General features: G+C 35.1%; 1 protein-coding gene across 1 annotated transcript in view; it reads left to right on the plus strand.

Moving 5' to 3' along the window:
- The first annotated feature begins 729 nt into the window (after nucleotides 1-729).
- ITM2A (integral membrane protein 2A) overlaps nucleotides 730-26,192 on the plus strand; it is a 37,542-nt gene continuing 12,079 nt past the window's right edge. The window contains exon 1 of the mRNA XM_082716011.1: nucleotides 730-753. The gene's annotated coding sequence lies outside the window, so the exon portion shown is untranslated. The remainder of the gene's footprint in view (nucleotides 754-26,192) is intronic.

Raw genomic sequence — 26,192 nt, forward strand, 5'->3', positions numbered from 1 at the left:
CTGGAAAATCTAGATATGGAGAAATTATTAATTGGCTAAGAATACAAAACTCTAGCTGTTCCAAATATATGAATGTGAGTATGAACTGAACAGAAAATGTCCTATTATTTGTTTTTATTTTTTTAAAGCCCACAGTATAAACATGCATGAAAACTATGAGTATATGTTACCTTGCATAATATAAAATTTAATGTAAAAATTTGAGGGAAATGCTGGAAAGCAATTTTACCATAGAACATTAAAATTATTTCATTGAGGTAAAAGGAAGGACAGGGATAAAATTTAGTCCACTTTATTTATGTTAATAATTATATAGTCCACCCCTTTTGAGTGATATTTAAGCAAGGCTTGGCAAATGTGTCTCCCTTTATCTTCATCCTATTTGCATCCTGACCCAGAAATATGACAATTTTCCAATAAAGGAAGTACACATGAAACTACAATTCCCTATGGAAAACTCCTTCTTTCTTTAGAATTTATTGACAAACCATATGAAATGATTGCTGTTCTGTTGCATTTAATTTATTCAAACTTGATATTTGAAATTTTCTAAGAAAAGAGTGTGTGTGTGTGTATAGATAGATAGATAGGTAGATTTCAGTAACAACTGGAAATATGCATGTTCAGGGATTAGAAAACCAGACTAGTAGTCTGATCAATCAAATGTAATGTCTTTTGAAAAGTAAATAAACTTTGATGTAGTAATAATTTTACAACTCTTCTTTAGATGTCTGTTTTCTGTTGGTTATAGATGTCACACTTGCTTTCTGTTATCTACCACTATCTCTGCACAGTAGATTCTGAAACCAGATGACAGATTTGAATATACATTTTGAGTAATCTTTACTACTCATCAAATTAACATCAAGTTTTCTGAAGTTTTCAGGTGCTGTAGCCATGTAAGTCACTTTGCCTCATCACCTGCATTGAATGCTCACACCTACTGGCAGAATATCTATTTTGAAATTTAGATAACCTAAATGATAAAATTCCTGTCCTTAATTCAACAAGTTATTTTGAAATATAAAGTGAGTTTATATGTATTCCCAAATTGTTTGGTTTTATTCATTCCATAATTTAGGTCAAACATATGGTCAAAAGTTATGTGTATGTACATACACATTTGCATACAATTTCAAAACCATCATAAAACCCTTAAAAATAACTTAATAGTAAAATTCTTTAAATCTACATATTTTACCAATCATCCAGCAAAATTGGACCATGCGACCTTAAGGTAACTTTCAATTCAGCCAGTCTATCATTCTATATTCTACTCCCTAAATATATATAAATATATACAATTCCATAAACATGGAATATATTTTCACTTGACGTTAATTTCTTTCAGCAATATTTTGATAATATATTATTAATAATATAATCATTAAAGTGGATAGTGTATTGCCATTTACAAAGATTTTTTACACACATTTTCTCACTTAATGCTGACAGCAGCTAGTTAGTATAAAGACAAAGGAAGGGGAATGACTTGCCAAAAGTTATATGGGGGTTTCAAAACAGAGTCCTTAGATAGCTTTCCTGACTAACTTTTCTGTTCTTCCCTCCATCATGTCACAAATCCCAAGAACTGGATCAGTCTCTAAGCACACTTGACCATTTGAATTTTTCCCTACTTCTTCCTCCACTCCACCAATGGACACTAAAGTTGTGATTCTTTGAGAACACTTGCCAACACTTGTGATTTCTTGTGTTTTTTTTTTTTTTTATTTTAGCTGTTCTGACAGGTGTGAGGTAATATCTCATTGTGGTTTTTATTTGCATTACAGTGATGATTAGTTATTGTGATCATCTTTTTCTTTTTTTACAGTCATTTTATTTATTTAACTTTTTATTTGAATTCCAGTTAATTAATATACAGTGTAATATTGGTTTCAGATGTATAACATAGTGATTCAACACTTCCATACAATACTGGTGCTCATCACAGCAGATTCACTCCTTAATTTACATTGTCTATTTTACCCATCCTCCCAGTAACCATCAATTTCTTCTCTATAGTTAAGGATCTGATTCTTGGTTTGCCTCTTTCTCTTTTATAACCTTTGTTCATTTGTTTTGCTTCTTAAATTCCACATATGAGTGAGATTATATGGTATTTGTCTTTTGCTGACTAACTTATTTTGCTTAATGTAATACACTCTAGCTCCATCTATGTCATTGCAAATGGCAATATTTCATTCTTTTTTATGGCTGAGTGTGTCTGTTGGCCATACGTATTTCAAGAGAATATATATTATTCTCTTGAAATATTATATATTATATATATAAAAAATATATATTATTCTCTTGAAAAAATGTTTGTTGAAGTCTTCTAATTTTTTATTTTTTTGTTTTGAATTGTATATGTTCTTTATGTATTTTGGATTACCTTTCATCAGATATATCATTTACAGATATTTTCTCTTATTTGGTGGGCTACCTTCTTATTTTATTGATGATTCCTTACAGGGCAAAAGCTTTTTATTTTGGTGTAGCCCAAATAGCTTAAATTTGATTTTGTTCCCTTTGCGAAAGGAGACATATCTAGAAAAATATTACCATGGCTGATATCAAAGAGATTATTACCTATGTTTTCTTCTAGGAGTTTTATGGTTTCAGGTCTCAAATTTAGGTCTTTAATCTATTTTGCATTTTTTGTGTATAGTATAAGAAAGTGGTCTAATTTAATTATTTTGCCTGTAGCTATTCAGTTTTGTCAGCACCATTTGTTGAAGTGGCTGTCTTTCTTGCTGAATATCATTGCCTCCTTTCCATAGATTGATTGATGATGGCGAGTTTATTTTGGGGGTTCTCTATTCCATTGATCTATCTATTTTTGTGCCAGTATCATACTGTTTTGATTACTACAGCTTTGTAGTCTATATTAGAATCTGAGATTGTGATACCTCTGATTTTGTTCTTTTCCAAGATTTCAGTTTATTTGGGTACTATGGACATTTTAACAATATTTTATTGTTATTGTTAATAATATTTTATTGTTTTTGTTAATATTGTTAACAATAAGACAGATTTGAATATACAATGTTAACAATATTAACAATAACAATATTTGCTCTGCCAATCTATAAACATGAAATATCTTTCCAGTGTGTCATGTTCAATTTCTTTCATCAGTCTTTATAGTTTCCATTTATCATTTAGGATAAACAGGATGGCAGAGGGGAAATGCCACTGAATCTAGTACAGAAGAAACTTTATCTGAGTGCAGTTTGTCTGATTTGCCATGGTTCATCAATATAGTCTCACCACACAGGAAATTCAGACCCTACCACACATATTGTGCAGAAAATATCAAGTGGTTCAGCTAGGCTAGCTCTGTATACAACAGCTAGTAGATTCTTTCCATTGAGGGATGATGGTAAAGGACCTCTCTTATTCTTTATTCTTGAGGTCACCTTAATGGGGTATCCAGTAGTAGGAATCAGTATGATAAAAGTGGGCTTCAGGTGAAGGTGAAGTGGTAAATGATAAAAGGAGAAATCATTAAGGAAGTGTTAAAATCAAAGTTGTACTTACTTCACTGTTTTGCCAGAGGCAATTCATTTCATTTATTCTTTCATTAATTCATTTTGTAACATTTATTCAATAAGTATTTCTTGAGTACTCTCTGTTTGCAGGTAAATGAGAAAGGTATGAGAAAATACAAATCACAGATCTTACACTCAAGTACTGTAAATTTAATGGAGATAGTGGATGTGTTCAAAATTAGCTAGAACAACAAAGAGTAGTGATAATGAACTACCCCACATGGGAGCTAAATTCCTTTATAACTCTAAAATTTCTAAGCTCCTTTATTTCTAAGTTCCTTTAATACTTCAAAATCCTGGCTTTATGATTTTAAATATTAAAAGAGGAGAACAGAATGTTATGAAGGCAGAGAGAAATATTAAGAATAATAAGAAAGATTTGGAGATATCATAGCAAAGGTACCATTTGATCTAGACATTTAGAGATTAGTACTTGTTATAGAGAACACAGAAGTTGGCCTTTCCAGGGGAAAAACAAGAAAAAAATGTACAAGCAAATGTTTTAAGGCAGAAAAGTATTTCACTTTCTTTGGGAAAAAAACCCACAAAATTTATCTAATCATTAGTTGCAAATAATAAAATCTGAGGTTTAAGATGCATTTTATTTTGATTTAACAGAGAGTACTTCTTAGATGTGCTGAAAGTAATTTCCATCTTCCCAATTCTGCTGTTTTTATTTTATTTTTAATATTCTCATCTGTTTGTTGTTTACACAACACTGTTTCACAGTTGGTATGTTAACATGTTTTACTCTATTTGAATTCCATATTATCCACATAATCTTAAGTCCAAATGACAAATTTGAAATGAAAAATTAAATATTTAAGTGACTTTGCCAACTGAACAAAGAAAATGAAAATTCTAAAGCATGCAAAAAATACATCTTGGAGATACAGAGGCACTAACAAAGCATTTCAGTATTTGAAGAAAATTAAAAATCCAATCTGATTGATATCCTTATATATACCTCTGAGTGACTCTTCTACATGTACACATTCTTGTACTAGGCTCTGAAAAGGAGGACTCTGGTTTTAGAGTCCAGTGAAGGAACTAAGATCCAAAAGCACAAATAAACTTATGGCAAGACAATGCCCAGTGGAATATCAAAAAGAACTATTAAAGTATGCAGAAAACAAATTTTTGTGAGATCTCACAACTTAAAAATTAAGACCTGTTATGATTATCACAGTCTATTAGTGGAACAAGTGCCACAAAGTTTGGCCATTTTATAGGACAAAAAGTCATTTCTTTAGGGTTTTGGTGCTTTGAGCTTTTCTTTCTATTTCATTCTCTTTTTTTCTAATTTCTTTCCTTCCTCCTTCTTTTCCCTCTTTCATTTTTTCCTCTTTCTTTTCTCTTCTTTCTTTAACTTTCTTTCTTTTCCTCTTTTATCTTTTCTTTACAGAAACTGCACTCACTCATCTATACGTAATCCTTGGAGTTCTTCACATTTCCATTAATAGTTCTCATTTCCTCCTTTCCATCCTCCCCATCCCTTTCAGGTCAATACAAGTTTTTGCTAATCAAATAACATTTTCCCATACTCTCCCCCTTTTAACTTCCTCTACAAGTTCCACCAAGTTCCACTAATTTCAAAAATTTAACTTAAATTTGTCTAACATAGTGTCTGGTGTATATTGGATTTGGCCTTTTTTCCATTTAATTTCTCATTTATAGACATTATCAGGAAAGGCAGTTTCTGTAAGAAGAATTTATCTTTATAAGTATCTCATTTTATTTTAATAATTCTTACCACAAGATATAAAGTTGAATACATTAAAAATATTATAAAATTTATAATATAATTTATATATTTGCTCACCACAAGATAAAAAGTTGAATACATTAAAAATATTATAAAAGACTTGGGTCAGAACTTCAGGCACATTAGAAATATAAGCATATTTATTTTGCACCCCACATTTAAGTATGGACATGTAATACATATGTACTTTGTCAAATTTAAAAACAGAACAAGTAACAATAAATTAATGGGATCTGTGTGTATGTGCTCTTTTTTCTTCCAGAACATCATAAAGAGCTGATACACTCTCAGCTTGGTTTGTGAATATTATGTCTAACTTCATACTTCATTACATTGAGTTTCTTCACACATGAAAGTAGACACCTTATCTGAGGTTATGCATTCTCCACCTCTAAGGGATGCATATCAATGCACAGTTTTTGTGTTTCTTTCTTTGTTGCTACAAATCTCACATAACTGAAAACATTTCCAAAGTGTTGCCTCTGTCAGTCATTGCAGTAGTATTTCTATATTCCACAGGGTAGTTTTAAAGCAAAGGAACTGAGATGGCCTCTTGCATTCTTAAATATTGTATCAAGCCTTGATTTTCCAGATTAATTTTCATTTTGAAGGTCACAAGCTTTTTTTAAAAAGATTTTATTTACTTCTTTGACAGACAGAGATCACAAGTAGGCAGAGAGGCAGGCAGAGGAGGGGACAGCGGGGGGAAACAGACTCCCTGCCTGCGGATCAGAGAGCCCGATGGGGATTGATCCCAGGACCTTGAGATCATGACCTAAGCCCAAGGCAGAGGCTTAACCCACTGAGCCAGGCACCCAAAGGCCACATGCTCTTCAGCATGGGTAATCTTCACTTTGCAGCAGAGATAGTTTTCAAAAGTGAATTGAAGTGAATTTCTGCACTTTTCTCATGGCTAAAGATTAGGCGACAGCTACTTTATTTATTTATTTTTTTACTCTAGCCAAAAATCCAATAATGAGAAGTTATAGTCAAGGCTACCACATTTCCCAAATCAAATAAAGACATATTTTACAATAAAATATAATGTTTGCAATTCATTTTATACTAGAAAATTTAGATTAAATAGACAGCAATCCTGTTAATGTGAGCATCTGTTACAGTGACTTATTTCTCTTTTCTTTTACTTAATTAATGCTCTCCCCAAAAAGCCCTAATTAAACAATTTTACTAAGAATTATTTACCAAGGCAGCAATATGCTAGGCACTATCGGTCACAGGAATAATTACTATTGATTCTTTTAATGATTTATTGCCATTAATAAAATTTTCATATGCATATAAGTGTACTTGCCACTCCTAATAACTTGTGAAAAAAAAAGCAGAGGGGAAGTCAGTTTTTTAGAAGCCAAAAGAAATACATTGATATATTTAAAGTTACATAACAATTATGTGGATTCAAGTACAGGTTTTTTAAATCATATGTCAGTCCTCTTTCCACTCTGCCTATAGCATAAAATAGAAACCTTAAGTTTAGAGAGTTTACAATCTAGATTGAGAATAGTCAAACAAAAATAGACTAAAACAATATTATAACATAGCACTGTAAGAGCTGACAAAGGAAGTAGATTGGAAGATAACTTTGAGGGCTGAGAATGAATAAAGGCTGACATAGTGACATACTGAACTCTGCAGAGATGTAAAATTTCTATACATTAAAATATAACTTTAAAAAGTAAATAATGGATTAAGAAAATATGCAACAAATATAACATGAAAATCTACTCCTTATAGTCTATATAGAGAACCTATAGAAATTAAAACAAAGACATTAAATTCCAAATAGATAACTGGGCAAAGAACATGAGCAGACAATTTGTAAGAGAGGATATAATAGCAAATCTACCTGTGATAAATATTCAGCCTTGTTATGACAATGTATAGAGAAATAGAAAAAAACACAAATAAATATTATTTTGAATATTACAAAACTACAAAATTAGAGGATAATACACAAAATTAATGTGTGCATAAAATTAGAGCTGTCTTAAATTGCTGGTGACATAAGAGCCATGATGACATGCATACTCTTTTCCTCAAAAACCTCATTCCTAAAAATTCATTTTCAGGAAATCATCTAAATGCCGAGAATTGTATGCCTAAAAATACTAATCAAAACATTATTTATAATAACAAAAGAGTAGGAGAGGCAACTCAAGTACCTAACAATAAGGGAAATCATGAGTAAAATATGATGTATGTGTATTACAGATTGTTATAAGACTATTAAAAACAATCTGTGTGAAAGGTGGTACCAAAATGGAAAAAAAATACTTATGAAACATTAATTGAAAAAAATTCTGTCGGCAATGAAAATATACATACAACACGACTGGAATATTCAAGGTCTCAAAACTCATAAGTGATGATACAGGGGTAGGGGACAAAACCAACATTATCAAAAAGAGTAAGTTTTCCATTTAGGGACCTAGAATTCTGGATCAGTTTCTCCACCCTATCTCTCTACTCATTTCTCAAGTATTTTATGTTTTACTGTTTTCTATAAAGAAAATTTTCAAATAAATAATTTATTAAGAAATAAAGAAGTTGAAGATTCAAGACCAAGTGAATAATTGCTAAAGAAATTCAGAGACGGGCTTAATGGCTTGGAAAGGCTTAAGAAAGGTGAGATTTATTCTTCTCGTACCCACTTAAGCCCCCATGTTGCATCACCACTTCCTCATATCAGGGAGATCATATGATAGTTGTCTTGGGATTGGGAGGGAGACAAACCATAAGTGACTCTTAATCTCACAAAACAAACTGAGGGTTGCTGGGGGGAGGGGGTTTGGGAGAAGGGGGTGGGATTATGGACATTGGGGAGGGTATGTGCTTTGGTGAGTGCTGTGAAGTATGTAAACCTGGTGATTCACAGACCTGTACCCCTAGGGATAAAAATATATGTTTATAAAAAATAAAAAAAAAATTAATAAAAAAAAAAAGAAAGGTGAGATTTGACAGAATTGGAGGCATGGCTAGAAGTTACTGAGGTGAAGGGAATAAAGTTGAGTATAACCAAGGTGATACAAAGACTGAAAAAACTTGGTGGTAGCAGTATAGACCAAGCTGTGTTTAGGCAATAGTCAATAAAGGGATATGTGTGAGGAGCTAAAGTTACTGAAGGGAAGTTGGGGCCAAAGTGTGAGGTGATTTTAACTTTAAGACAAAAAGTTTTTGCTTTTTTTCCTGGAAGCAATGGAGCACCACTTAAGATGTTTTCATTTTTTTCTCTTTATCTTTTAAATAAGCTGCATTTTTGAAAGATTGATATTATGGCAGAGCCAAAGATGGACAGGAACAGGCAGAGAGAACACTCAAGAGGCTTTCAAAGTAAAGTGAGAGTGAACTGGTAAGAGACTGCAGTGAGGATGACAGTGCTATAAATATAAAGGAAGGGTGTGAAAGATGCTCTCTGAGAGGGTGTGACAGAATATGGTGGATGATTGGATATGGAGTTTAGGAAGAGGGAAAATATTGTCTAATTTCCTAACACTCCTCACAACCCTACAAAAGGTTGTTGTTGGCTCCTACTTACAGTTCAATGCTATTGGTTCCTACTTACAGCTCAAATAATTTTGAATTAATTTTGTACATTTTTCCTCCTAAACATTTCACACTGCCTTCTAAGATAATCAGAGACCTACTAGGCAAAACCAGTCACCATTCTAATAAAAAATTATTGCTGAAGTCCAGCAAACAGAGCAGCTACAGAGACTTTGGATTGAGAAAAAAAAAAGTGAACTATACCAAAGAAGTATAGATTTATAGGCCCAGTTCTTCAATTTGTAAAAGACAAAACTGAGGGCACAAGAGGAGTCCTGACTAGAGGGTTTGCTGTCTTTGTTTGCCCCCAGTATCCCTTGTTTGGCAAAACTCATTTCTTCACAGCAGTAGTTTTTTTATGTTGCCCACCTCTGATTAGGAGTGACAATCTGCAGTGTGACTAGAGGGTGATGGTTTCCTTAACATACAGCATGGAATTTAGGGAGTGCTTTTTTGGTTTGTTTGTTTTTTGTTTGTTTGTTTGTTTTTTGTTTTTTGTTTTTTGTTTTTTTTTTTGATCATGAATGAGGTCCTGGTTTCTACTAGAAATGCTATCACATAATACGTCAGTTTTATGTCAAGTATTCTGACATTTTTATAGTCTTTCCATTCAAAAATACTCTCATCCCAGGGTCTTTTAAAAATACAACCAGAGGACAGGTAAAGGGGCAAAAAATAATTTATAAAATCTTTCATTGATCAGGCATGAAAAACCAAAACCACATAAACGAAAAACATTTTCTACTCTGAAAATTGTTGTTACAACTCAGCAATAAATAGATGCACAGTGAAGATTCAAAGAAAATCTTTGAATTACTATGCTGACTTTATGATATCAATCAATTACTGTCATAGTAATGAAGCTTTGGAACACACCCTCAAGCCAAGGCTAACATGATCAGAGCTGCTTTCACGTAGTCACTATGCTGTCAGAATATTCTAACCTAGAAAGGGAGGCAGCAGGCTCTGTGGGGGTAAGAAGAGCAAAGCGGTGTGAGAAGGTACGCAAAGGGTGAGGGGAGAAATCCCAGATGTTTTCTTGGTGAGAACTGCAGACAGATTAATATTAAATGGACATTAAGAGATGATTGCAGCACCTGTGCTCACTGTGACCCAGAGTAAATTATCACAGTGTGTTTCTGGATCCACCTGAAGACCAGAATACAGATTCTAAAGATTACCCTTCACACCTGTTCATTTCTTGTCATTAGCCACTGTTTGTGTGTGTGTGTGTGTGTGCGCCAAGATATGAATATCAGTCATATCTTGAACCAAATGCTGTTAAAAATTAAAAAAAAAAAACCTTTCATACAGGTTATAGACTTCTGAATTCTGATGGAATAAACAAAACAAACAACAACAACAAAAAAAGTCTATACCAAGAGAAAGTTCCTGAAAAGAAAAACTGAATATGAAAAGAGGAAATAATTTAGCATTGGCAAAGATTTTTTTTAAGTTATTTTTGTTTGATTTTCTGTGAAAAATGTTTTTGTGGAAAAGGAATATAAGCTTAATTATCAATAACAGCTGGGTCAGAAAAGACACTAAACCCAAGAGGTGGCAGACTACAGTAGAAAGAAATGAGGAAACATGGGTTTCCAGACTCCCTTTCCTGGTAACTGACTGTAAACTTTGGGCAAAACACTATTCACTAGGCAACTACAGAGGAAATTGAACCAAACTTTTAAGGTCCCATCCAAATATCACATTTTATGATTCTATGAGGTCTCATTCTTTTTTTCTGTTTTTGAAAGAACAAATCCTTTGAACATAACTATTTTAATAGTGTCCTCTCTGAGGAGCCCAATGAGAAGCCACAAATATATTTATAACAATAACCTTGCCTTCATGTAGACGTTAGTTATGTCATGACCCTCAATTTGGGGACTGGGTTCTTTTTTTGTGCAATTGGGAATCTATAGTGCTCCTAATTAAGACTTTTTCATCCAAATCTTGTTCTTCTATCCCCCAAATACACCCCTTTAAAGATTATACTGATGAATATCAGGCAGCCAGCAAGGAGCAGGAGTATGGTAAAGAAGCAGAAGTATCCTTTCTGATGGAGGCATAATACTCCACAGTGTATATGGACCACATCTTCCTTATCCATTCGTCCGTTGAAGGGCATCTTGGTTCTTTCTACAGTTTGGCGACCGTGGCCATTGCTGCTATGAACAATGGGGTTCAGATAGCCCTTCTTTTCACTACATCTGTATCATTGGGGTAAATACCCAGTAGTGCAATGGCAGGGTCATAGGGAAGCTCTATTTTTAATTTCTTAAGGAATCTCCACACTGTTTGCCAACATGGCTGCACCAACTTGCATTCCCACCAACAGTGTAAGAGGGTTCCCCTTTCTCCACATTCTCTCCAACACACGTTGTTTCCTGTCTTGCTAATTTTGGCCATTCTAACTGGTGTAAGATGGTATCTCAATGTGCTTTTAATTTGAATCTCCCTGATGGCTAGTGATGATGAACATTTTTTCATGTCTGATAGCCATTTGTATGTCTTCATTGGAAAAGTGTCTGTTCATATCTTCTGCCCTTTTTTTTTTGATATGAGTATCGGTTTTGTGTGTGTTGAGTTTGAGGAGTTCTTTATAGATCCTGAATATCAACCTTTTGTCTGTACTGTCATTTGCAAATATCTTCTCCCATTCTGTGGATTGACTCTTTGTTTTGTTGACTGTTTTCTTTTCTGTGAAGAAGCTTTTGATCTTGATGAAGTCCCAAAAGTTCATTTTCGCTTTTGTTTCCTTTGCCTTTGGAGACATATCTTGAAAGAAGTTGCTGTGGCTGATATCGATGAGGTTACTGCTTATGTTCTCCTCTAGGATTCTGATGGATTCCTGTCTCATGTTGAGGTCTGTATCTTTGTGTATGGTGTAAGAGAATGGACAAGTTTCATTTTTCTACATATAGCTGTCCAATTTTCCCAGCACCATTTATTGAAGAGACTGTCTTTTTTCCAATGTATATTTTTTTCCTGTTTTGTCAAAGATTATTTGCCCATAGAGTTGAGGGTCCATATCTGGGCTCTCTACTCTGTTCCACTCGTCTATGTGTCTATTTTTATGCCAGTACCATGCTGTCTTGGTGATCACAGCTTTGTAGTAAAGCGTGAAATCAGGTAACGTGATGCCACCAGTTTTATTTTTGTTTTTCAATATTTTCTTAGCAATTCAGGGTCTCTTATGATTCCATACAAATTTTAGGATTATTTGCTCCAGCTCTTTGAAAAATACTGGTGGAATTTTGATCAGAATGGTATTAAAAGTATAGGTTGCTCTAGGCAGTATAGACATTTTAACAATGTTTATTCTTCTGATCCAAGAGCATGGAATGGTCTTCCATCTTTTTGTGTCTTCTTCGATTTCTTTCATGACTGTTCTGTAGTTCCTTGAGTACAGATCCTTTACCTCTTTGGTTAGGTTTATTCCCAGGTATCTTATGGTTCTTGGTGCTATAGTAAATGGAATCGATTCTCTAATTTCCCTTTCCGTATTTTCATTGTTAGTGTTTAAGAAAGCCACTGATTTCTGTACATTGACTTTGTATCCTGCCACATTACTGAATTGCTGTATCAGTTCTAGTAGTTTGGGGGTGGAATCTCTTGGGTTTTCCATATAAAGTATCATGTCATCTGGGAAGAAAGAGAGTTTGACTTCTTCAGGGCCAATTTGGATACATTTTGTTTCTCTTTGTTTTCTGATTGCTGTTGCTAGGACTTCTAATACTATGTTGAACAAGAGTGGTGAGAGTGGGCATCCTTGTTGTGCTCCTGATCTCAACTGGAAGGCTGTGAGCTTTTTCTCCTTGAGGACGATATTTGCTGTGGGTCTTTCATAGATAGATTTAATGAAGTTCTGCTGAGTGATATAAGTCAAGCAGAGAGAGTCAATTATCATATGGTTTCACTTATTTGTGGAGCATAACAAATAACATGGAGGACATAGAGAGATGGAGAGGAGAAGGGATTGAGGGAAATTGGAAGGGAAACCATGAGAGACTATGGACTCTGAAAAACAATCTGAGGGCTTTGAAGGGGCGGGGCGGGGGGAGGTTGAGGTGCCAGGTGGTGGGTATTAAGGAGGGCACGTATTGCATGGAGCACTGGGTGTGGTGCAAAGCAATGAATTCTGTTATGCTGAAAATAAATAAATAAATAAAAAAGAAGCAGAAGTATCTGCTCCCCGATTTTCTAAAAGAAATTACATACTGGAAAACTGAAAAATCCTCATTACTAAGCAAACACACTTTTGATGATTTTAGGGCCATGAAACTGTGTGTAGGTTTAGCTCTGCTGATTCTTGCCATAATGGAGAGACTGGAATATAAAGACTAGAGGGCCCAGGCCTGTCATTCAATATTCCAGTCTATGTTCAGAGAGAACAAACATCAAACATAAGTCATACAAACAAATACAGAGGCCTACCATTCTGATGGAGAGTTCCTCATCACAACTGCCAAAGCTGCTTAAAATGCAAACGAGGACTGGGAATGAGTCCTGGAGTCTTGTTAGGGCCCTCAGTGATTTAAATAGGGCTTGTGTATACAATAAATAAAGCCTACTCTATGCACTCCCCAGGCAGGCAGTGTGTGGAAGGGGAAAAAGCCAAGTAGAAGCAATCCTGGAAAGAACGGTGTTGGGGTCGGGGACCATGGTGGGCAGGGGGCACATGATGGTTCTTTCTTATGATATACCTGGAAAGAGGAGGAAAAGGGGGAAACTGGGATTTCATTATGCCTTAAGGTCAGCGTTTTCCCCCAAAGACATGGCTCTAATTTTCTAATGAATATCAGTGAATAATCAAGATTTTCTAGGTTGGGTGCTGGCAAAGGGTGGAAGGTCTGTCTAGTGGTAAATATATATAAAATATATATAAAGAAAAAAAAGACACTAAATTTCTGGTAAAAGTATTATTTCCTAATTGAGTCATAGATCAAAGCAGTTGTGTTTATTTGTGCATTTGAGTTGTGCATTTGGCTTAGAGGTTTCAAGGTCAAAAGGGAAATAAAGGTGTTACAGTTTGAGAGGACAAAACTTAAGGAAGTGGAAAATTCCTTAGCTGCTCTTTCTATTAAACAATAGTCTGGGGGCACCTGTGTGGCTCAGTGGGTTAAAGCCTCTGCCTTTGGGCTCAGATCATGATCTCAGGGTCCTGGGATCAAGCCCCACATCAGACTTTCTGCTCAGCAAGGAGTCTGCTTCCCCCCGCCCCCGCCTGCTTCTCTAAGTACTTGTGATCTCTGTCTGTCAAATAAATATAATAAAGTCTTAAAAAAAAAAAGTCTGAGGCTTAAGTGGGTAGAATAAGAATAAATGAAACAAGATGGGATTGGGAGGGAGACAAACCATAAGTGACTCTTAATCTCACAAAACAAACTGAGGGTTGCTGGGGGGAGGGGGTTTGGGAGAGGGGGGTTGGATTATGGACATTGGGGAGGGTATGTGATTTGGTGAGTGCTGTGAAGTGTGTAAACCTGGTGATTCACAGACCTGTACCCCTGGGGATAAAAATATATGTATATAAAAAATTAAAAATTAAAAAAAAAAAAAAGTCTGCCAGGATGTTCTAGTTAATTCTCTGAAGTTTTGTTTTGCTTTGTTTGTTTGTCTTTAAGATCAGTTTAGTAGCTGGAATCTAGTCAAATAGCATCAAGGCAGGCTGGTTGTTATTTCTGATCTAATCTTGGTCGTCAGTTATAACCCTTACATTCCAGAATTGGGCATCTTTTTAATTCCCCTATCCCTGTCAATACTCCAGTTCTTCATATTTTGGGGTATTAGTTTGTGACATGATGAAAAGTGCAGCTTATAAAGACCGAGGCCAAATTCTGCTATTTAATATCCCGGGTGATGTACAGATTGAACAAACGTAAGTTATACAAGTATTCAGTCCTCGTGAACTGCTCCCAGGAGTCTCTGATTGTGGCCTCTAATTTCTACTGCCTTAGAGCTCTGAAATTATATTTACATATCCTGGCTTCCACTGTCTACTTTAGAATCTTCCTAAATCTACTGTCTTGCTTCTCCAAATTTGTCTATCTAAGAGAAGATTCTAAAAATACCACAAGACGCTTTTTATCCACTTAATAGGTGAGATATCATAAGAAGAATATATCATGTATCCCATAATCTTATTACCTGCTGAATATTGGCCTGTGTGAAGCCATAAAATTCATACTATAGTGATAATATCTGCTTACAGAGAAAACCCTTAAATCTGGGCTCTCTGTAGCATCTTGGCTATTGCTAACAGACATCAGCCATTTGATTCCAAATTAAAGCTTACAACTTGTACAATGATTTAATTTTAATATTATTGTAATTGAATCTCTATTCAAAAAGACTTTCTCAGTCTTGACACCAATTATTTTCAGTAGAAATGTTCTTATACCAAACTAAATGCAGTCTTAGACAAGGCAATCTGAGCCATTAAGGGTTTTGGTCCTCAATGTATTCCTTTTTACTCAACCTTTTTTCCCACTTTACTTCTCATAGGGTCAAGGAAGGATATCTCACATTAGGCTAATTTATTTGAGCTACTAGTAAGAGAATTTTTTTTTTTCTGGGCTATAAAATGAAATAAAGCAAGAGCTGTTACCAACAGTATCTGTAAGATAGTTGAAATGTTGCTACTTTTTTTAAAAGACTTTATTTGTCAGAGAGAGAGAGAGCACAAGCAAGGGGAGCTGCAGGCCGAAGGAGAAGCAAGCTCCCTGCTGAGCAAGGAGCCATTGTGGGACTCTCTTGGGATCATCACCTGAGCTGAAGGCAAACACTTAACACTGAGCCACCCAGGCATCCCATATGTTGCTACTTTCAAAAACAAATTTGAAGCCAAATGGAGCATTTTGTTGTTTTAATTTTAGTTGCTGTTAATAAAGCACTAGTTCTTTTTTCAATGAAAAGACAAAAGAAAACAAAGAAAAACCTGATTGAAATTTCACACTGTTAAAAACTTTTATAAAATAATTTAAGAAAACAGCACTTTAAAATAATTTTTTGAGTCTTTATTTAAATTCTAGTTAGTTAACATACAATGTAATATTAGCTTCAGGTGTACAATTTATTGACTCATTACTTAAATACAACAGCTGGTGCTCACCACAAATGTACTCCTTAATCCCCATCACCTATTAAACCCATCCTCCCACCCACCTCTGCTCTGGCAACCATCAGACTATTCCCTATAATTAACAGTTTGTTTCTCAGTTTGCCTCTCTTTCCCCCTCATGATCATTTGTTCTACTTCTTAAATTCCACATATGAGTGAAATAATATGGTATTTGTCTTTCTTTGACTGATTTTGCTTAACCTAATATGCTTTAGCTCCATCGACATCATTGAAAATGACAAAATATTATTCTTTTTATTTTATTTATATATATAAAATGGTATATATATATATATATATATATATATATATATATATATATATATATATTATGGTATAAGAAAGTGGTCCAGTTTCATTCTTTTGCATGCTGCTTTCTAGTTGTAACAACACCATTTATTAAAGACTGTTTTTTTCCAATTGGATATTTTTTCCTGCCTTTTTGAAGATTTATTGACCATATAGTTCTGGATTAATTTATGGGTTTTCCATTCCATTCTACTTATCTATGTGTCTATTTCTGTATCAGTACTATAATGTCTCGATAACTACAACTTTATACTACAACTTGAAGTCCAGAATTGTGATGCCTCCTGTCGGGAGCCAGTACAGGAGGCCTACTCTAAGAGCTGTAAGGGACTGAATATGATTGGCTGTTCATTTAGGTCCACTCATGCGGGAGGTGCATGCGCACTGCATGAACATAGCATGGCCATGTATGGTTATGTTTGGTGATCATGCTCTGATTGGTTAACACTGCCTGCATAAAAACCCATGCACCCGGGGTTAGAGGAGGAGGAAAGAAAAAGCGATTAATAAAAAAGGTTCGCCGCTACGTGAGTCTCCGAGTCGTTCTTGCTGGCGAGAGCGACAAGTGGTGCTGAAACCTGGGAATCTCATCGTGAGAGACTCACGGAGTTGGCAACGATCAGGTAAAGAGTGCACCTATTTCTGTCTAGTGACAGGGAAAGTTCCTCAAGTCGAGGACGAGTGTAGTAAAGCTTTCCGGGATGGGAAACGAGATGACCACATATAAAATGCTGGGGCTGCTTTCTGATATCCTTAAAGCAATTGGTACTCCTTTAAAAAATAAAACAGCTCGTTTGTTTTTGAGAGAAGTGGGACAAACGGCTCCCTGGTTTTTGGAGGAAGGGATATTAAACATCCCTCAGTGGGAGCATTTAGGAGAAGACCTTAGACGCGATCCGCGCACTACGCCGGGAACCCTGGCCGTTTGGTCTTTAGTGAAAGTTTGTTTGCAATCCCCGTGAGAGCCCATATGCCAGGCGGTGCAACTGGGAGGGGAGATCTTAGAACAAGTGAAAGAGGAATCTTGTAAAGGCTCCTTGAAGGACACTAGCTCTGAGAGTGAAAGCTCAAACGGACGCTCAGACAGTGAGGAATCTAGCTCTAGCGATGATGAAAGGAGCAGAGGAGGGAAATCGCCCAAAAGCCAAAAGGTGAGCAAGATGCAAAAGGAGCTTGCAAAAAAGGAGGAAAAGCTAAAGAAGGCTATGGCGCAGCTCAAAATGCAGGGGGAAGTTATGGCGCAGCTGAAATTAAAAGCGAAAGAAGGAGCTATGGCGCAATTACAAACAAAGACGGAAGTGGTAGATAACTTAAATCCTATGCCCACGTGCCCAGCCCCAACAGCGCCACCTTAGGAGGGGCCTCCTCCGTATAAACCTTGCTGCACCAAGGCCTGCTATTGTGCGAGCTGCACCGCACGAGTGGCTGCCATAGTAGCCTCTCAGGAGTTTGGGTGGGAACAGGATTCTCATTCAGTCCTAAAATCCCCACTTACTCTAACTCCACCTTTTTTGGCTATAATTATACCTACCAAGACCTGGCGCAAGGCGCGTCAGCTCACCTTCTAGATAGGTGGCTGCTCTGCAACGCTGCACAGGCATGTACAGGCTTGGAAAGCCTTCACTTTATTAATGAGTCTACATGGCGTAACTGTACGTACAACTATCACGTAGGCTCTCGATTTGAAACAAATGTTACTTGCAATTGCACCTCAGCTAAGCACATAAGTTACTCACCAACGCCCGTCTGTGTTAGAGCTCCCTTTCTCTTCATAGTTTTTAATGCTTCTACTATTAACAAGTCATCTAGTCTCTCTTGTGAGTCCCAGAATTGTCTGCTATCAGAATGTTGGAACGCCACGGTGGGAGACTCGGTAGTAATAGCCAAGATCCCGATGTATATCCCGATGCCAGTACAGGTGAACCCCGACAACCTGCCGGTGCTGCTTCGACATAAACGAGACTTTGGAATAACAGCAGCCATCATTGCGGCTATTGTAGCATCCACCGCCTCTGCTACTGCTGCCGCGGTAGCATTGACAACCTTGGTACAGACAGCAGCTGCACTCAACGTCACAGGAATGGTCGCTGAAGCATTGGCTACGCAAGAACAAATTAACAGACATTTGCATGCTGGGATCCTTATTGTAAATCAAAGAGTTGATCTAGTACAGGAACAAATAGATGTCTTAGAATCTATAATCTCAACAGGATGTATACATAATATGGCGGGACTTTGTGTTACTCCCGTAGCTTACAATAACTTGTCAGTAGCGGCCAATCTGTCTCAACAATTGGGAAGAATGCTTAATGGTACCTGGAACCGTCAATTTCAAAATTTAACTAGGCAATTACGAGCTCAAATTATATCCATAAATTCTACCAAAGTAACTATTGCACCTGTTAGTGAGTGGAAAAAAAATGTTACAGCAATCTGTTTCGTTCCTCAAATAGTGGGCCGGACTTGGTGCCATGGCTGTTCTCTTAATCACAGCTAACATACTAATGTTACGTTGGGTGTGTGGCCGTGTCCGTCACAATCAACGACAACAACACCTCATGGTTCAAGCCATGATGGCTCTTGAGGCTGGTACCTCCCCCCATATATGGCTAAGTATGCTAGATCGGTAGTCAAAGACGGGTAAGACTGATCCCACACCATAGCAACCTAAGACAGGGGCTCTTTGACCAGGGAGAGTACCTGATGACAGCTAAGCATGTGTGCTGAGGATTGGCAACCTAAGACAGGCACGATCTCAGCCATTATAAATAAATAAAAAAGGGGGAGATGTCGGGAGCCAGTACAGGAGGCCTACTATAAGAGCTGTAAGGGACTGAATATGATTGGCTGTTCATTTAGGTCCATTCACGTGGGAGGTGCATGAGCACTGCATTCTGATTGGTTAACACTGCCTGCATAAAAACCCATGCGCCCGGGGTTAGAGAAGGAGGAAAGAAAAAGCGATTAATAAAAAAGGTTCGCTGCTACGTGAGTCTCCGAGTCGTTCTTGCTGGCGAGAGCGACAGCCTCCAGCTTTGCTTTTTTTTTTTTTTTTTCAAGGTCACTTTGACTATCTGGGGACTTTTGTCGCATACAAATTTTAGAATTGTTTGTTCTAGCTCTGTGAATTATGCAGGTGGTGTTTTGATAAGGATTGCATTAAATATGTAGACTGCTTTGGGTAGTATAGACATTTTAATACTATTTGTTCTTATAATCCATGAGCAGGGGATAGTTTTCCATTTCTTTGTGTCTGTCATCTTCAGTTTCTTTCGTCAGTAGTTTATGGTTTTCAGAGTTTAAGTCTTTTACCTATTTGGTTAGGTGTATTCCTAGCTATCTTATGGTTTTTGGTGCAAGTATAGATGGGATTGTTTCCTTGATTTCTCTTTCTGCTTCTTCATTAATGATGTATAGAAATGCCACAGATTTCTCTATGTTGATTTTCAATCCTGCCCTTTACTGAATTTGTGAATCCATTCTAGCATTTTTTTTTTTGTAGTGTCTTTTGGATTTTGTATATGCAATATGTGGTCATCTGAAAATAGTGAAAATTTTAGCTCTTCCTTACCAATGTGGATGACTTTTCTTTCTTTTTGCTGTCTGATTGCTGAGGCCAGGTCTTCTAGTACTATGTTAAATAACAGTGTTGTGAGTGGACATCTCTGCCTTTTTCCTAACTATAGAGGAAAAGCTCTGTTTTTCCCCACTGAGGATGATAATAGCTCTGGCTTTTTCATATATAACCTTTATCACGTTGAGGTTTGTTCCATCTATACCTATTTTGCTAAGGGTCTTTATCATGAATGGATGTTGAACTTTGCCTAATGTTCTTCTTGCGTCTATTGAAAGGATCAATATGGCTCTTTTTATTCTTCCTTTTTTTGTTTGTTTATGTGGTGTATCATATTAATCGATTTGCAAATATTGAACCACATTTGCAGACTTGCAACCTAGGAATAAATCTCACTTTATCATGGTGAATGATTGTTTTTGGATACAATTTTTATCCAAATGAATTTTTGTACCCATGTTCATCAGGGTTATCGGTCTGTAGTTTTCTTCTTCAGTGGAGTATTTTTTTCTGGTTTTGGTAACAATGTGATGCTGACCTTATAGAATGCATTTGGAATTTTCCTTCATTTATTTTCTTTCTTTCTTTCTTTCTTTTTTGGAATTTTCCTTCATTTTATTCCTTCCTTCCTTCCTTTCTTTTTTATTTTTATTTTTTGAATAGTTGGAAAAGAATATTAACTGTTCTTTAAATTTTTGATAGAACTCACCTGTAAAGACACCTGGACCTAGAATTTTTTCTGTTTGGGGTTTTTCAAATAGTGATTCCATTTCTCTGTTAGTTATTGTTCTGTTCAAGTTTTTTATTTCTTCCTGTTTCAGTTTGGTAGTTAAAGTTTCTAGGAATTTATCCATTTCTTCTAAGTTGTCCAATTTGTCGCATATAGTTTTCCACAATATTCTCTTATAATTGTTTTTACTTTTCTTGTGTTGGATTTTATTTCTCCTCTTTCATTTGTGATTTTTATTTATTTGGGTCCTGTTACATTTGCTAAATCTGGACATGGGGGTTATCAATTTTATTAATTTTTCAAGGACTGAGCTCCTGGTTTCATTGGCCTGTTCTAACTTTTGTATAGTTTGTATATTATTTATTTCTGTGCTAATCCTTATTATTTTCCCTTTTGCTGGCTTTCAGCTTTGTTGCTATTTTTCTAGCTGCTTTAGGTGTAAGGTTAGGTTGTTTGAGATATTTTTTGCTTCTTGAGGTAGGCCTGTATTGCTATATACTTCCCTCTGAAGACCACTTTTGCTGCATCCCAAAGATTTGGGGGCCATTGTGTTCACATTTTCATTTGTTTCCATATTTTTTTTTAATTTCTACCTTTATTTCCCAGTTGACCCACTCATTGTTTAGTAGTGTGTTCATTTGTTTAGTAGCTCTATTTATTCGTGGTCTTTCCAAATTTTTTGTTGTGGTTGACTTCACATTTTGTAGTGTTGTTATCAGAAAACATGCATGGTGTGATCTCAGTCTTTTTGTATTTGCTGAGGTCTGATTTGTAACCCAGTATGTGATCTATTCTGGAGAATGCCTCATGTGCCCTTGAGAAGAATGTGTATTCTTCTGTTTTAGGATGGAATGTTCCAAGTATACCTTATAATTATACTATCTGATCCAGTGTGTCATTCAAAGCCATTGCTTCCTTTTTCATTTTCTGTTTATATTTCATATATATTTATTATTAATATATTTCAATATAAATTTATATTTAATATATTATGATATATAATATAATATTATGTAATATATAATATACATTGCAAATTATATATTATATATATTATAATATATAATATATAATTATATATAATATATTAATGTGTATTATATATTATCATATATTATATGTTATATTAATAATATATATGATAATATATAATATAATATATTATGATATAAGTAATAATATATAATTTGTAATATATAATGATGATATATAATGATAATATGTAATATATAAAAATAATTTATAATATATAATATCAATAAGGATATATAATTTATAATTATTTATATATGTGATTAATTATATGATTATGCAATTATAATTTATATTATATTAATTTATATTATTTTTATATTATTAATTAATTTATATAATTATATTAATAATATGTCATTCTATTATTATATTAATATTTATGTTCCCCTTAATATTTTATACAGGGCTGGCTTAGTGGTCATTTTCTCCTTTAGCTTATATTTGTCTGGGAAACAACTTATCCCTCCTATTCTGAATGATAGGATTTTTCATCTTGTTTTTCAGATTATTTCTTCATCACTATCTTTTACAAATTAATTACAATGCTTTGGTTTTGGCCTCCTTTTTTTAATTTTGTTTGGAGTTCTCTGAGCCTTGTGGGTCTGGCAGTCTGTTTCCTTCCCCAGATTGGGGAAGTTTTCAGCTATTATTTCCACAAATATATTTTCTACTCCCTTTTCTCTTTCTTGAAGAAAATGCCACTTGTAAAAACGGACAGCTACAGAACCTAATGTAGATATTTTGTATGACAAAAATTAGTGGAAACTCAAGTCTGAAAAGTTATTTGGACAATTTTTCTGAAGCCCAACACAGCTGTATTCCCTCAGTTTTCTACTGAAACCTGTATTACTTGTAGCTGTATTTGTAAACAAGGAAGTACTAATGCTCGTTGGCTATTTCAGGTTGATTAAAATAAGTTTCATTACAATTAGTGGTTTATATATACCTAAAATAGAAAGATCTAAAGCTGAAGTCTAAAAGAAGGTTTTATGAATAGTTTCTCTGCTTTGAAGAGTCCCAAGGTTGCAGTAATCTGCCAATAAAACTTAATAGGATTTCACAGAATAACAGTGCTTATACATTTTTTTCCTTTGAAAAAGAAGTATGGAAGTATTATTTGTTGCCTATCTTACAGTGAATCTTCTTCTTTCTTCTAGTTACAGGACACCCAATTCTGTTTACCTCAAAAAACCAGAATATCAATTTCTTCATTTGTCAGAAAGAGTTGAAAGGGTGTTCATGCATGCCACCTTTAATCAATGTAGTATAGAGTATCCTACCTAAGCAATTAGGTGAGAAAAAGAAATAAAGGAATCCAAATTGGAAAGGAAAAAATAAAATAGTCATTATTTGTAAAGGTCATATTTTTTTAAAAGATTTTATTTATTTATTTGACAGAGAGATCACAAGTAGAGAGGCAGGCAGAGAGAGAGAGGAAGGGAAGCAGGCTCCCTGCCGAGCAGAGCCCGACGCGGGGCTCAATCCCAAGACCCTGAGATCATGACCTCGGCCAAAGGCAGAGGATTAACTCACTGAGCCATCCAGGGGCCCCTGTAGATGTCATGCTATTATATGTAGAAAAACCTAAAGACTTCACCAGAAAACTGTCAAAACTAAAAAAATGAATTCAGTAATGTTGAAGGATACAAAATCAATATACAGAAATTTGTTGAATTTTTATACACTAAAGATGAACTATCAAAAAAAAAAAAAAGAAACTAAGAAAATAATCCCGGGGTGCCTGGATGACTCAGTTGGTCAAGCATCTGACTCTTGTTTTTAGCTTAGGTCATGATCTCAGCGTCCTGAGATCAAACCCTGCATTAGGCTCTGTGCTTAATGTCAGTTTTCCTCTCTCTCTCTCCCTCTGCTCCTTCCCCTACTTGCCCTTTCTCTCTCTCTCACTCTCCCTAATAAATAAATCTGAAAAAAAGAGAAAGAAAATAGTCCCATTTATAATTGCATCAAAAATAATACAATACCCAGGAATAAGTTTTACCAAGGAGTAAAAAAGCTGTACACTGAAAAGCATAAGACACTTATGATACTTGTCTTTCCCTGGTTGACTTATTTTGCTTAGCATAATATTTCTAGCTCCATCTACATCATTGCAAATGGCTAGATTTCATTCTTTTTTATGGCTGAGTAATATTCATATATATATATATATATATATATATATCTCACATATAAGGTATGGTATATATATGTATATGTATATGTGTATAGATATAGATATCTCCATCCCACATCTTCTATCCATTATTCAGTTGATGGACATTTGTGCTGTTTACATAATTTAGCTATTGTAGATAATACTGCTATAAACATCAGAGTGCATGCATCCTTTTAAATTAGTATTTTTGTATTCTTTATATAAATACTTGGTAGTTTTCTGTCATATTTGGAATTTAAGAAACAAAATTTCCACAATAGCCAAACTATGGAAAGAACCTAGATGTCCATCCACAGATGAATGGATCAAGAAGATGTGGTATATATACACAATGGAATACTATGCAGCCATCAAAAGAAATGAAATCTTGCCATTTGCGACAACATGGATGGAACTAGAGCGTATCATGCTTAGCGAAATAAGTCAAGCAGAGAAAGACAACTATCATATGATCTCCCTGATATGAGGAAGTGGTGATGCAACATGGGGGCTTAAGTGGGTACGAGAAGAATAAATGAAAGAAGATGGGATTGGGAGGGAGACAAACCATAAGTGACTCTTAATCTCACAAAACAAACTGAGGGTTGCTGGGGGGAGGGGGTTTGGGAGAAGGGGGTGGGATTATGGACATTGGGGAGGGTATGTGTTTTGGTGAGTGCTGTGAAGTGTGTAAACCTGGTGATTCACAGACCTGTACCCCTGGGGATAAAAATATATGTTTATAAAAATAAAAAATTATATAAAAAATAAAAATAAAAAAAAAAAATAAAAATCCCCTGTACAATGCTAAAAAAAAAAAAAAAGAAACAAAATTAATGAAAAGGGGGAAAATAGAGAGAGACAAGCCAAGAAATAGACTTGACTATAAAGAATAGACTGATGGTTACCAGAGGGAAGGTGGCTGGAGGGATGGATTAAATAGGTGGCGGGTTTTAAGGAGTGTACTAGCTGTCATGAGCACCAGATGTTGTATGGAAATGCTGAATCACTATATGGAACACCAGAAACTAATATTAAACTTTGTCAACTAACTGGAATTAAAAAAAAAAACTTTTAAAAAGACACCAATGAAAGAAATTGGAGACATTAAAAAATGAAAGATGTTCCATGCTCATATATTAAAATAATTAATATTATTAAAATGTCCCTACTACCCAAAGAAATCTACATATTCAATGTAGATACTTCCAAAATTCCAATAGCATTTTTTTCATAGAAAAAAAGACAAAGCTAAAATTTGTATAGAATCACAAAAGGCCTGAATAATTACAGTAATCTTGAGAGAGAACAAAGCTGGAAGCATCACACTTCTTGATTTTCAACTATATTTCAAAGGTATAGTAATCAAAACCTTATGGTGTTGCCATAAAAACAGACATACAGATGGGTGAAGCAAAATAAAGAGCCCAGAAGTAAACTCACACATGCGGCCAATTAATTAATGATAAAAGATCCAGGGATAGACAATGGGAAAAGACAGTCTCTTCAAAAAATGGTGGAAAAACTGGACAGTCACCTGCAAAACAAAAACATGACCACTATCTCATACTATACATAAAAAATTAACTCAAAAATTTTTAAAGATTTGAATGTAAGAACCTGAAACCTTAGAACTCCTAGAAGAAAACACAGGTAGTGAACTCCTTGACATATATCTTAGTGATAAATTTTGGGATTTGAAATCAAAAGGAATGGCAACAAAAGCAAAAGTAAACAACTGGGACTATATAAAATTATAAAGCTTCTGCACAGCAAAGGGAACCATCAACAAAATGAGAAGTCAACCTACTGAATTGGAGAAAATATTTACAAATCATTACCTGATAAGGAATTATCCAAAATATACTAAGAACTCATGCAATTCAATAGCAAAAATATAATACATTCAAAACATGTGCAGAGATTCTGAGTAGAATTTTTTTCCAAGGAAGATGTAGAGATGCCTAGCACGTACAAGAAAAGACACTCAAAATCATTGATCATCAAGGAAATAAATTAAAACTACAATGAGCTAACGCTTTAAACCTGTTAGAATAGCTACTATCAAAAAATGTAAGGGCACCTACGTGGGTCAGTCAGTAAAGCATCTAATTTTTTATTTTGTTTCAGGGCATCATCTCAGGGTCCTGAGATCAAGCCCAAGCCGAGCTCTTCAGTCAGCAATGAGTCTGCTTGATATTCTCTCTCTCTTCCTCCCTCTGCCCCATCCCTCTTCTCTCTCTTTCAAATTCATTCATTCATTCATTCATTAAATAAATATTTTTTTAAAAATGCAAGTGATAATAAGTGTTGGTGAGGATGTGGAGAAAAAGGAACTTTTGTGCATTATTTTTGGGAATGTAAATTGGTGCAACCACTATGGAAAATA

Source organism: Mustela nivalis, assembly GCF_964662115.1.
Source record: "Mustela nivalis genome assembly, chromosome: X".
Taxonomy (NCBI): Eukaryota; Metazoa; Chordata; class Mammalia; order Carnivora; family Mustelidae; genus Mustela; species Mustela nivalis.